Source organism: Erythranthe guttata, chromosome 4 (genome assembly GCF_056151865.1).
Source record: "Erythranthe guttata isolate IM_541 chromosome 4, IM_541, whole genome shotgun sequence".
Classification (NCBI taxonomy): Eukaryota; Viridiplantae; Streptophyta; class Magnoliopsida; order Lamiales; family Phrymaceae; genus Erythranthe; species Erythranthe guttata.
Window position 1 is genome coordinate 8,222,501 of NC_142536.1, and position 11,016 is coordinate 8,233,516.

Here is an 11,016-nt window from a genome sequence, read left to right on the forward strand (position 1 = left end):
CTCCTTCAGAATTTCAAAATATTAGGAATGATATTTTTAATCCTTATAGTGATTTTATCATTGTTTATATCTACGATATTTTGGTATTTTCTAAAAATATTGAAACCCACTTTAAACACTTGGACATTTTCCAGAAAATTGTTACTCAAAACGGTTTAGTTATATCTAAACCTAAAATGCAACTTTTTAAAACACAAGTGAGATTTCTTGGTCATAATATTGAAAAAGGGAAAATTATCCCTATTAATAGAAGTATTGAATTTGCCTCTAAATTCCCTGACCAGCTGACTGATAAAACTCAGCTTCAAAGATTTTTAGGTAGTTTAAATTATATATCCCCCTATATAAAAAATCTTGCTCAGGATACTGCTATCTTATATGATAGACTTAAGAAAAATCCAAAACATTGGACTGAGAATCATACCCAGGCTGTTCAGAAAATTAAGAACAAAGTCACTAATCTTCCTTGTCTCATGCTAGCTAACCCAAATTGAGAAAAAAATATTGAGACTGATGCCTCAGAAGTAGATTACAGAGGTATCCTTAAACAGGCTTCTCCAAATAATAAACAAGAATATCTTGTTAGATTCCATTCAGGAAAATTGAATAATAGTCAGAAAAATTATGCTACTATATATAGCTAAGGAAATTTTAGCTATTCTTAAGTGTGTTTTAAAATTTCAAGATGATTTATATAATCTGAAATTTATAATAAAGACTGATTGTCACGCAGCAAAATATATGTTTAAAAAAGATTTTAAACATGGCTTTTCCAAACAAATGTTTGCAAGGTGGCAAGCCCAATTAGCCCCTTTTGATTTAGATATAATTTATAAAAAAAGAACTGAAAATAACCTTCCTAACTTTTTAACCCGTGAATATTTACAATAATGAATGACTTTGATCAAAGATGGGTAACCAGGATGCATTCCTACGGCATGTCTATTTACAGGGAGCGAGATGATATTCTCGAAAGGCTTAATTGGCAAATGGAGTATAGTCCATATATTACTTCTTAAAAAACAGCTAATAGCTTGATCATTTTATATTTTCAGGATGAGCCACCGCGGACGGAGAAATTCCTCTTATAGAGGAAGAGGAGGAAGAACAATTGCCCAACATGGGAATCAAAGGCTCATAGCCGAGCATATTGCCAATTTTACATCATCCTCTTCAAGTAATACTTTAAAATGAGGAGATGAACTTTTATTTAAAGAATTTATGGAATTCAAAGCAAAGCATGGTAATACTAGTTAAAACAGCCCTTCTTATGCTAATGTTGTCCTGGAAGATGAGGTAGAATCCTGATGATTTGCCCTATGAGCAGAATACATGCAAGGGGGTAATATTACTACTAGAAGATAAAGATCTTCGATGGAAAGGTGAAATATGACACCTTATGAATAGATATCTTAATACGACATCTTTTATTGCTGGTTCATACAAACAGCAAACTCATTATGAAAATATTCTAAAAGCTACTAGCTCCTGTTAATTTTCACACTTTTATCCAGGGAAAAGTACACAAGCTTATAGCTTCAGCAAAGTAATTATTAAGCAGATAATATCTGCAGAAGAATGGTGGTTAAGTATCCTAGGAGAAAAAGAATATTTCAAACATAACCAAAAAATCTAGGTTAAATACAATTATTGGGATTATGTTGAAGCATTTAATAAAGCTTTTTTATATGAGAACCCAGTAAGAAAATATACTTGGTTCTTCAAAATTTGTCCTAATTTTTATAAGAATGATATTCCAAATTGGTTATACCAATGGTGGCTATCTTTTGGCCCAACTGTAAATTTTTTACCAGAACCTTATAGAGGTCTCTATGCATAATGGGTGAAAATTTCACCAACTCTTATTAAAGTTGAACACACTAATAAGTTGATTGAGGGAATGCCCTTTTTAGACTTCTTTATTGAGTTTGGTATTCCACAGATCTGGAAATGGGAACCAGAGTTGGGTCATACCCCACAAAATATACCCTGTATAAAAAGGGTAACTTACACCAAATTTTGGAAAAGAATGCTCAGGAAAAATGAGCATGGTGTCATTGAAGGACTATAAACTATTGATAAGATCCATGATCATATCCAATAGTATAAAGAACAAATCCCGTTAAAGCAACAAAGGGAAGCTTCCATCTCTCAAGGAAATTAAATTTCCACAAAGGACAGATGACTGACAAATAATTAATTGATTCTTACATGGAAGAAGTCAAAAAAGATTTGGTAAGAAATTTTGGAATTAAAATGTCATTATGACATTTCCACGGCCACCTCTTCACATGATGATGAAGAATATTATAATCCTGGTGAATCACATGATCCATATGGAAACGAAGCAGATATTTCAATTAATGATATCATCAATAATGTGAAACAATCCATTACGGAACAAATTCAAAGTTCCACTACAGCCAAAGAGAAAGAGAGAATGGAGAAATAATTGCGTTCGGGTCCCTACCACCTTTCATGTGACACCCCTCTCTCGATTACTCTTATTATATGTAATCTCAGCGGAAGACTTTCAAAATGATTTTTGTGGATATAAATTTACGTAAAAAAAATTCTTTTTAAATCAGAGGGAGAGAGGTCACACTATACTAAACCCTAATCAACCAATTAACACCAATGCATGCTACATGCAAGACTAGAAAATAACTATGCATGATGGATTTAATGCAAGTTCGGACAGATTCAATGCAGAAGCTTTAGAAATTAATTCCTCTTAAAATACTCATGAAAATGACTCCAAAATAATACCATATCATCTAACATGGGTCTAGATCACTAAGTCAAAACAGTTTTGAAAGATGCATGGCCATTTAGGAGAAGTAAATAAAATGGCACAGTCACTCAGTTTAAAATCTAGAACACGGGAGGGAGTTTTGAAAATTCATAATAAATTCCTCACTGACGCAAAAACTACCAAATTTTACCCCAAGGCAGAAACACAAGTTTAAAACATTTTCCAAATGGAAAAAAGACATTTGAGCGAGTAAAACTCCAGTTATACCAGAAAACACCCGAATGACTCTGTTTCAATGCAGTAGTGAGAAATAAATCATAACTAATTTAATACTTACCCAAATCATGCAAAGGACCTATCAATATAATGAGAACAGAGAGATGCAGAGACTCCTAAAGTTTCATGATTTGCTAAACAGAGAACATATATGAAAATAATTTTTAAACATTGAGACAAGACACGAAGAGGTTACTAGCCGAAAAGCGTGCATGCATATAGATAGTGAAAATTTGCTTTCGCTTACAAAAGACTATGGATTACCGATTAATTATCCAAAATGGGGTAATCCTAATTACTATTACACATATCGTCTTTTAATAATTTCCACCGATCGGAGGAAGCGAACGGTAGAAAATACCTAAAACCGTATCAAAAGTTTTTACAAGCATATTATACAAATAGAACCACATAACTAAATTAAGAGCCAACACAATCCACAACCCCTCCATACGATCTCCTTCCGATTCTCGAGCTCGATTCCCAACTTCACTCCACGGGCTCCAAATCGGGTATACCTACAAACATACAACACCTATATGAGAGAATCTTGAAGTATTATCGAATACACATAACACATAGAGCATACATATATCTATATATATATATACATACATATATCTTATACGTGAACATGCAACATAAAGTAAAACAATCATATACTTCCCTTTTTCGTCGGAGTTCTTCATCACATAATTGCCACGTGCATAGAGTGAGATATTTCCCACTTTTATAACCCTATCATCCCAAGACCATAGAGTGAGAATATCCCACCTTTATAACCCTATGCCATGACACGTATTGAAGATTATAGAATGAGAATTTCCCACCTTTATAACCCTACGATCCCAAGACCATAGAGTGAGATTTTCCCATCTATATCCTCAACACCATAATGCAACATGCATGACATGAAAAATCATCGGGAATCCCTCGGAAGAGTCAATCTAAGTTACCGGTAAATAACGTCATATATTTCGAATCATGTCTATCTACGTGGGATCAAACCACCCCTAGGCCCTACAGTACCGACTCGCCGTACCCGGAAAATTTACTGTAACCTCGAAAGACTTTCCATCATAGGTTTATCTTTTAAAATTTCATGACACTAATGCACCCACACATGCACCCTTCTACTTACCCTTCTCTCATCCTCACACCCAATGATTCACATAAGCAAGCAAGAGCACATAGAAAATACACATTAAGTTTCACAAAATCATTTAGCCATAAAAACATAAAGTAACCGAAATCTTAACATACAAAGACAATCTAACATCAAAAGTTCACTAAATCTAGCATTTTTACAAGAATAAAATTCAAGACTTCCATCTTTACATTTATTCAAGTAAATACACTAGATCGTCACATGCAAGAGTAATCTAAATCAAGTTAGCACAAATTCTTAGTTCTTTCATCATTTTACATAGAAAACACTAGATCTTAACATGCAAGACTTTAGATCAACCATCAATCACTAGATCTTAACGTGCAAGACCTTAGATCAACAATTAATCACCAAATCTTAACATGCAAGGCCTTAAAACAACGATCAACACAAGATCAACACATGCAAATATCAAATAAACCAAATAAGTAATTTTAAGCATTTTACCTCAAAAATTCGAAAGTTCCTTAGCTAAGTCAAAAATTCAATTTCTTTTCACAAATCAACAATCAAACACTAGATTAACACATGCAAGACACTAATTAAGCCAAATAAGCAATTTATGCATTTTTCCCCAAAAATCCGAAAATTTCATGGTTAGGCCAAAAATTCATTTTCTTTTCACAAATCAACAATCAAACACTAGATTAAACATGCAAGGCACTAATTAAGCCAAATAAGCAATTTAAACATTTTTCCCCAAATTTTCGAAAGTTACATAAAACTTCAAGAACAAAGTTATCTTTTCAAAATACTAACATGCAATCATCATCTAAAACATATAATCACATAATATGCAAGGATAAACAATAAAAACACATAAAAACGAAAATACTAGTGGTGTTTCATGTTTGAGCAAGAATTCAAGAATTCTCACCTCTCTCTTTAGGGGAAGGATTTGTTAGCTCTTTTGTCTCTAATACAGGAAGAGATTAAGAGTTAGATTAGGTATTAAGAAAATAAGAAGAAGAATCAAAAGAACTTGGATGAAGAAGAGCTTGGCTCTTTTCGGAAAAAATAAAGGAAAAGAAAAGAGGAAGAAGAAGCTTACTTAGCCTTGGCCGAAAATTCTTCTTCTATTGAAATAGAAGGAGACTTTGAACTTAAGGATAGTAAGATTGGAGTTTGAGAGTGTATTTTGATTTTGGGCATGGGAGGTATTTATAGAGTTTTTGGAGAGTTAAAGCCAATGGAGAAGAAAGGAAAATACATCTTTTTGTGGGGGTGATTTTGCAATTTTCGAAATAGGAGTGGTGGTGGTTCTTGGGTGGTTCAAGCTTGAGAAGGTGGTGGCTATGGTGGAGGTGATATGGCTGCCGAAAAATGAAGGGGAGAGGAAGAAGAAAGAAAAACTTTTGGCCTTAAAGTGGTGTGTGGGAGTAGAAAAGCATACCTAGTCTATAGAGTAGGGGCTAGGCTTGGGTATTCCTTCCTATGCTCAAAGTACACCACACTAATGCATGTTTTTCTTCTAATTAATATGCAAATTTAGAATCATGTGTGTGTGTGTGTGAGATGTCTGAAAATTCAAGAAAATGTGGGGACGAGTTCTAATTTTCTACATTAATTAATAATCCTAGAATGCATGAGAAAATTTATTTTCTAAAATTTTGTGCATGCATAAATATGATGAAATGCTCATTTAAATTCATATGCAAGAATAAAATCCTAATTTATGAAAAATAATTTATTTCGACATACTACCTCGAAATATTTCCTAATCACATAATTCACATAATTACCTAATTCACGTAAATACTAACCATGGAATTATTATAAATTCTAATGTCACAAATATGCACATAAAGGTGGTAAAAATTATTTTACTGAAAATGCGGGGTGTTACATTTCATAATGGTTTAGGGAATCTTCTTTTTCAAAAAAAGTCACTTTAATAAAGTAAATTCTTTTATAAAGTAATGTATATTTTTGTTTTCTTTTATTTGTTGTTTTCACTTTTTTGATACCTCCCTCCTCTATTTAAGGGAGCTTTTTTCTTGTTTAGGGCAGGAAGAAGTTTAGAAATCAAGAATTGTGTAATAAATTTTCTTTGTAAATTTCCGGAGAAGTTTAAAGTTTTTCAGTATCATACTTGTGGGCTCTTAAGTAAGTTCTTACTCTTCTTTTCAATTCCTGTTTTGTATTTTAAATTTTATTTTCCGTATCGCCGTCTATATGGCCGGCTAAGTTTTTTTTGAATAATATCATGATACTAAGATCTGATAGCATGGCATAAAAAAAAAAAAAAAAAAAAAAAAGTACCATGAACAAAAATTATGATGTCTGGTATGGTTTGGATTAAAAACAGGAAGGGATTAGGTTTAACACCGAAGTCTGGATTCGTCCACTTTGTTGCCATGTTTTCGGCGTTTTTAGGGCTTGCCTCCATGACTGGTTAAGAACTAAATCCCTTGACAGTTTTTTTAACTCTGTAAAAACATCCATGTACAGTATTCATGATATTTGTTTATGGTTCTCACCAAATATATTTAAATTAAATAAAGGTACTGTTATATATGGTATCCGAGCCATGGTATTAAGATCTTGGTAGAATGATATTGTTCAACACAATTTTCTTTTAATGAATATCATAAGAAATTATGATACTGTTAAAAAACAGTAGTGAAGAGGAGTATGATATTCCTCAAAATATTGATTTGCTTAATAAGTGGACTATTCCAAAAATAGATCCAAAAATTATTTATAAATTTGGTACCTTTGAGAGAATCGGTTTAAAACAGGTGGTTAAGACCACTGAAGAAACAATCTCCCTTAATAAGGATGAGATGATAATTACATTACTCAGTAATAGAGATCTGAATAAATATAAAAAAAAGAGAAAGTACAGTTTGCACCCCAGTTTTTTTTTTTTTTTTTTTTTTTTCAAAAACTTGTTGGGCGAAAACCTACACGCAAGTGCACGTATCGTACAAGAAATATAGTGGACTAAAAGTCCGGATATTGAACCCACAGGGAATATTTAATTATCTAATCCTAGACGCTAAATCCTACCAATTGTTATCAAGCCCACCCTACACAGTCGAATATAGAGAAAATTAACTAAATTAAAATAAACAATTAAAAACACAAAAACAAGAAAGCAATTAAAACGAAGATTTAATCAAGATAAGCAAGCCTAGGATTTTATTCTTCCCCCTATGTGATTATTACTCCCCCAATTCCTTCAATTATGCAAGCAATTAACCCGAATTATTAACCTGAGATGCTAAAATAATCATAACCCGCTTCCGCGTGTATTACGATTCTAATACTCTAGATTCAATTACTATATTCCTATGCAATTAATTCTAGAACACAACATTAAGCACAAATCTCAATAATGGCTACCTAAGAGATTAACTATATTCCTATGTTAATACCACAAAGGCTCTTCTACCACAGTTCTAATTATTAACCCGATCTTCCGATTCATGCGATTAACAATAACATAAAAGCACATAAGTTGATCAAGTTCATGCACTTAATAAAACAAGTAGAAGAAATAATCCGGAATTAAAACTTGCATAAAATCATAGAATTGGGTTCATAAATCCCACATAGGGTTCCAAATAAAATCCTAGAAATAAGAAAATTAGCTACTCATGATTAAAGGAAAAACACAAATAAAATAAGTCATAAACGATTAATCTATGCTTAGAGTCTTCGAATTCTTCGTCTTCGTTATTGCTTTGTTGCTCTCCAAATTGCGTAAAAAGATCCCTAATTGTGTGCTTGGATTGGTCTTATATAGGGTGAAGAACTTGGGGAAGAAGGCAGTTTCCTTGTGCAATTAAAATCCCTTTACTGCGCTGTTTCGGGGTCTCGGACGGCCGTCCCATAATTTGAACTAAAACTCGGACGGCCGTCCGAGCTTTAAATCTCCAGATTTTGGTTTTTTTCACTTTTGGCCCATATTTTCTCCAAATTTGCAGTTTTGACCCCATACTTTTCCAATTCTTCAATTTGTACCTAAAATACAATAAATCAACTTTTTAAGCACCAATTATCGTTAAAACACACCAAAAGCTCAAATAAAAAGATATGATAAAGTGTAAAAATATACACTTAACACACCCCCAAACTTGAACTTTTGCTTGTCCTCAAGCAAAATTTACCAATAAGCAAATAACTCAACGATAACATCTCATCACATAGATCAATGACCAACTTCACGTTTTCAGAACTTGTAATTATAATGACAATTCTTAGACATTCGCAAGCTCAAAATTCAACAACACTTAGTCACTCACCATTACCAAAAACCACAAATCATACAATTGCTTCAAGCATCCAATATTTCCAAATTAAAGATAGAAAGAATTTATACTTACATGCATATGCTTGACTCCAAATACTCATCAAATTATTCTACTCTACTAATATCGAATATTAAGCTATTGGGATCATTGGGGCTTTGTGGCTTTCAATTGTTAGGCTCTTTGGTTCGAGGTAGGAAATATGGGTATATGTGGCTATTCTTCTTGAATTTAGGTGATTATGCCAAAATTTGAAAGATAGGCGTTTGAAACAATAAATTCACCTCTACGGACTTTAGTAAACTCGATTCTCAAAAGTTCAAAAGTCTCCACTTTTGCTTTTGAGGCAATGGATCGAGTTTTCAAAAATAATTCAACAACTAGTCCTTATTTCTCCCTTCTAGTCTCTTCTTCTTCTCTTTTTCTCTTTTATATATATATATATATATATATATATATATATATATATATATATATATATATATATATATATATATATATATATATATAGAAGCATAGATATTTGTCTTCTTTTTTTTTTTTTTTTTTTTTTTTTTTTCGAAGAAAAAGAAGGACCTTATAAAATTTTTCGACCGAACTCCAAGGGGTAATTTTTCAAGAATCTCCACCTATTCTACCTTACACATTGGCTAAAAGAAAGAACACCTTTTCTCCGAGGCTCAAATCAAGGTTCTAAGGATAATTTCGATAAAAAGGTCGGCTTGAAAGGCTCAAACGGTTCAAAGAAGGCCCAAATCATATCCCAAGTCACCTACTACTCAATACTTCGTATCATAAATTTCCTAAGGTGAGTTCTAAAACCGAACATAGCATGATCTAGCACAAACTAATTCCAAATTTAAAATACAAAACATTCAACAAAGCAATGCACAAAATGTGATTCCTAGCAATAATTCGCTTCTAAGTCCCGTTGAATCGAAAGCTAAACAAACATCAAATCCTTATCACATAAAACAAGCAATTTCATCATCAAACATTGATCATCTCTCATCATCATAAATCATCGATGCATTCGAATCAAGCAATTTTTTTTTTTTTTCAAAGCAAATAATAAAAAACGGGAATAAATAAAACGATAACTAAAACAAAAGCATGCAACTAACAAAGAGGTAAAAAAAGTAAAACATAAATAGGGCGCACATAAAAGAGAACAATAGTTAACCACCCCCAAACTTAAAATTCACATTGCCCTCAATGTGATTCGCCCGGAGTTTAAGGATAGAAAACACCTGTTTAAGCGTCGGGACCATCGTCGGGTTGCTCACCAACTCCACCTTGCGCATGAGCGTCACCATCTTCTTCATCATCCGAAACAGATCCAAACTTCAAATACTTTAAAACTTTTTCTTATCTAATACTTACTGTAAAACAGATCCAAACTTTAAAAATGAGAGATTTTTCGGAAATTGCAGTTTTGACCCAAAAGTTTCGAAATTTGTACATGCAACCACACTAGAAGTTCAAAATCAACTTTATCATAAAAACCCCTAATAAATCTGAAATTCTACTTTATTAGATGCAGAAAAATGAAGTTGGAAAATCTCTTTGTGCAGAAATTTCGGAAATTGCATATTTTACCCCAAAATCTCTAGATCTACACATGCAAGCCTAATAGAATATCCAAATCAACTTTTTCTTACAAAAATTCTTTAAATCCGAAATTTTAGTTCAATAAATGCTAGAAATCAGTTTTGAAAACATTTTCCGGACAGACTTTACAAAAATTACAGATTTGGCCCAAACTTTCGAAGATCTACACATGCAACCACAAAAAGTTAAAACTTTCATTTTCTTGAAAACCCCTTTTTGAAATCTGAAATTTTTAAGGCCTTTGGCCAATAAATGCTGTATCTAACCACTATTAACATAGATGATGCATGCAAGAACAAGAATTTAACAAGAAACACTCATTTTTCATTTTTCTTCAAAAACCCCTAAATTTTCGAAATCACTCCCAATCTTTTAGAAAATTTTGAAAACCCTTTTTTTTTTTTATACTATTGATGCCATTTAATTGCAGCAAGAATCGGAAATTCTTACCTTAATATCGAAGAAAGAAAAATAACCGAAAGGGAGGAAAGCTTTCAAGCACCGAAGTTCAACCAAGCCACCTTGATTGTGAAGGAAATGGTGTGAGCTTCAAGGAGGGAGGAGTTGTGATCTCCCGAAAGAAGGCAAGTGGTCTTGATGGTGTTCTTGGAGTAGTCCAAGGCAAGTGTTAAATAAGGAACTCTCATTTTAAGTTTTGGGAATTTCTTTAAAATGTGAAGTGAGGTGGAGAGAGGAGAGCCGATGATGGTGGTGATGGTTTCGGTGGAGAGAGGGGAGAGAGACAAGTAAGTGTAGATGTGTTGGAAGGAAAAAGATGAAGGTGTCTCTTCATCTTACTAATGAGGGTGGAGTGTAGGATTAGGGAAAATGATGAGTGTTTTGCCAAGTGTAATGCATGCCTAATTACATATAATTTATTTATTTAATTTAAATTACAACTTGCATCTTAACACACACACACACATATCCGAACACACACACAATTTCGG

General features: G+C 32.8%; 1 long non-coding RNA gene across 1 annotated transcript; it reads right to left on the minus strand.

Moving 5' to 3' along the window:
* Positions 1-3,223: 3,223 nt before the first annotated feature.
* LOC148771059 (uncharacterized) lies at positions 3,224-5,447 on the minus strand. The gene is made up of 3 exons (XR_016030804.1): positions 5,251-5,447; positions 5,077-5,115; positions 3,224-3,549 (listed from the first exon to the last, which is right to left on the minus strand). It is a non-coding gene; the product is annotated as an uncharacterized LOC148771059 (long non-coding RNA).
* Between the last annotated feature and the right edge of the window lie 5,569 nt (positions 5,448-11,016).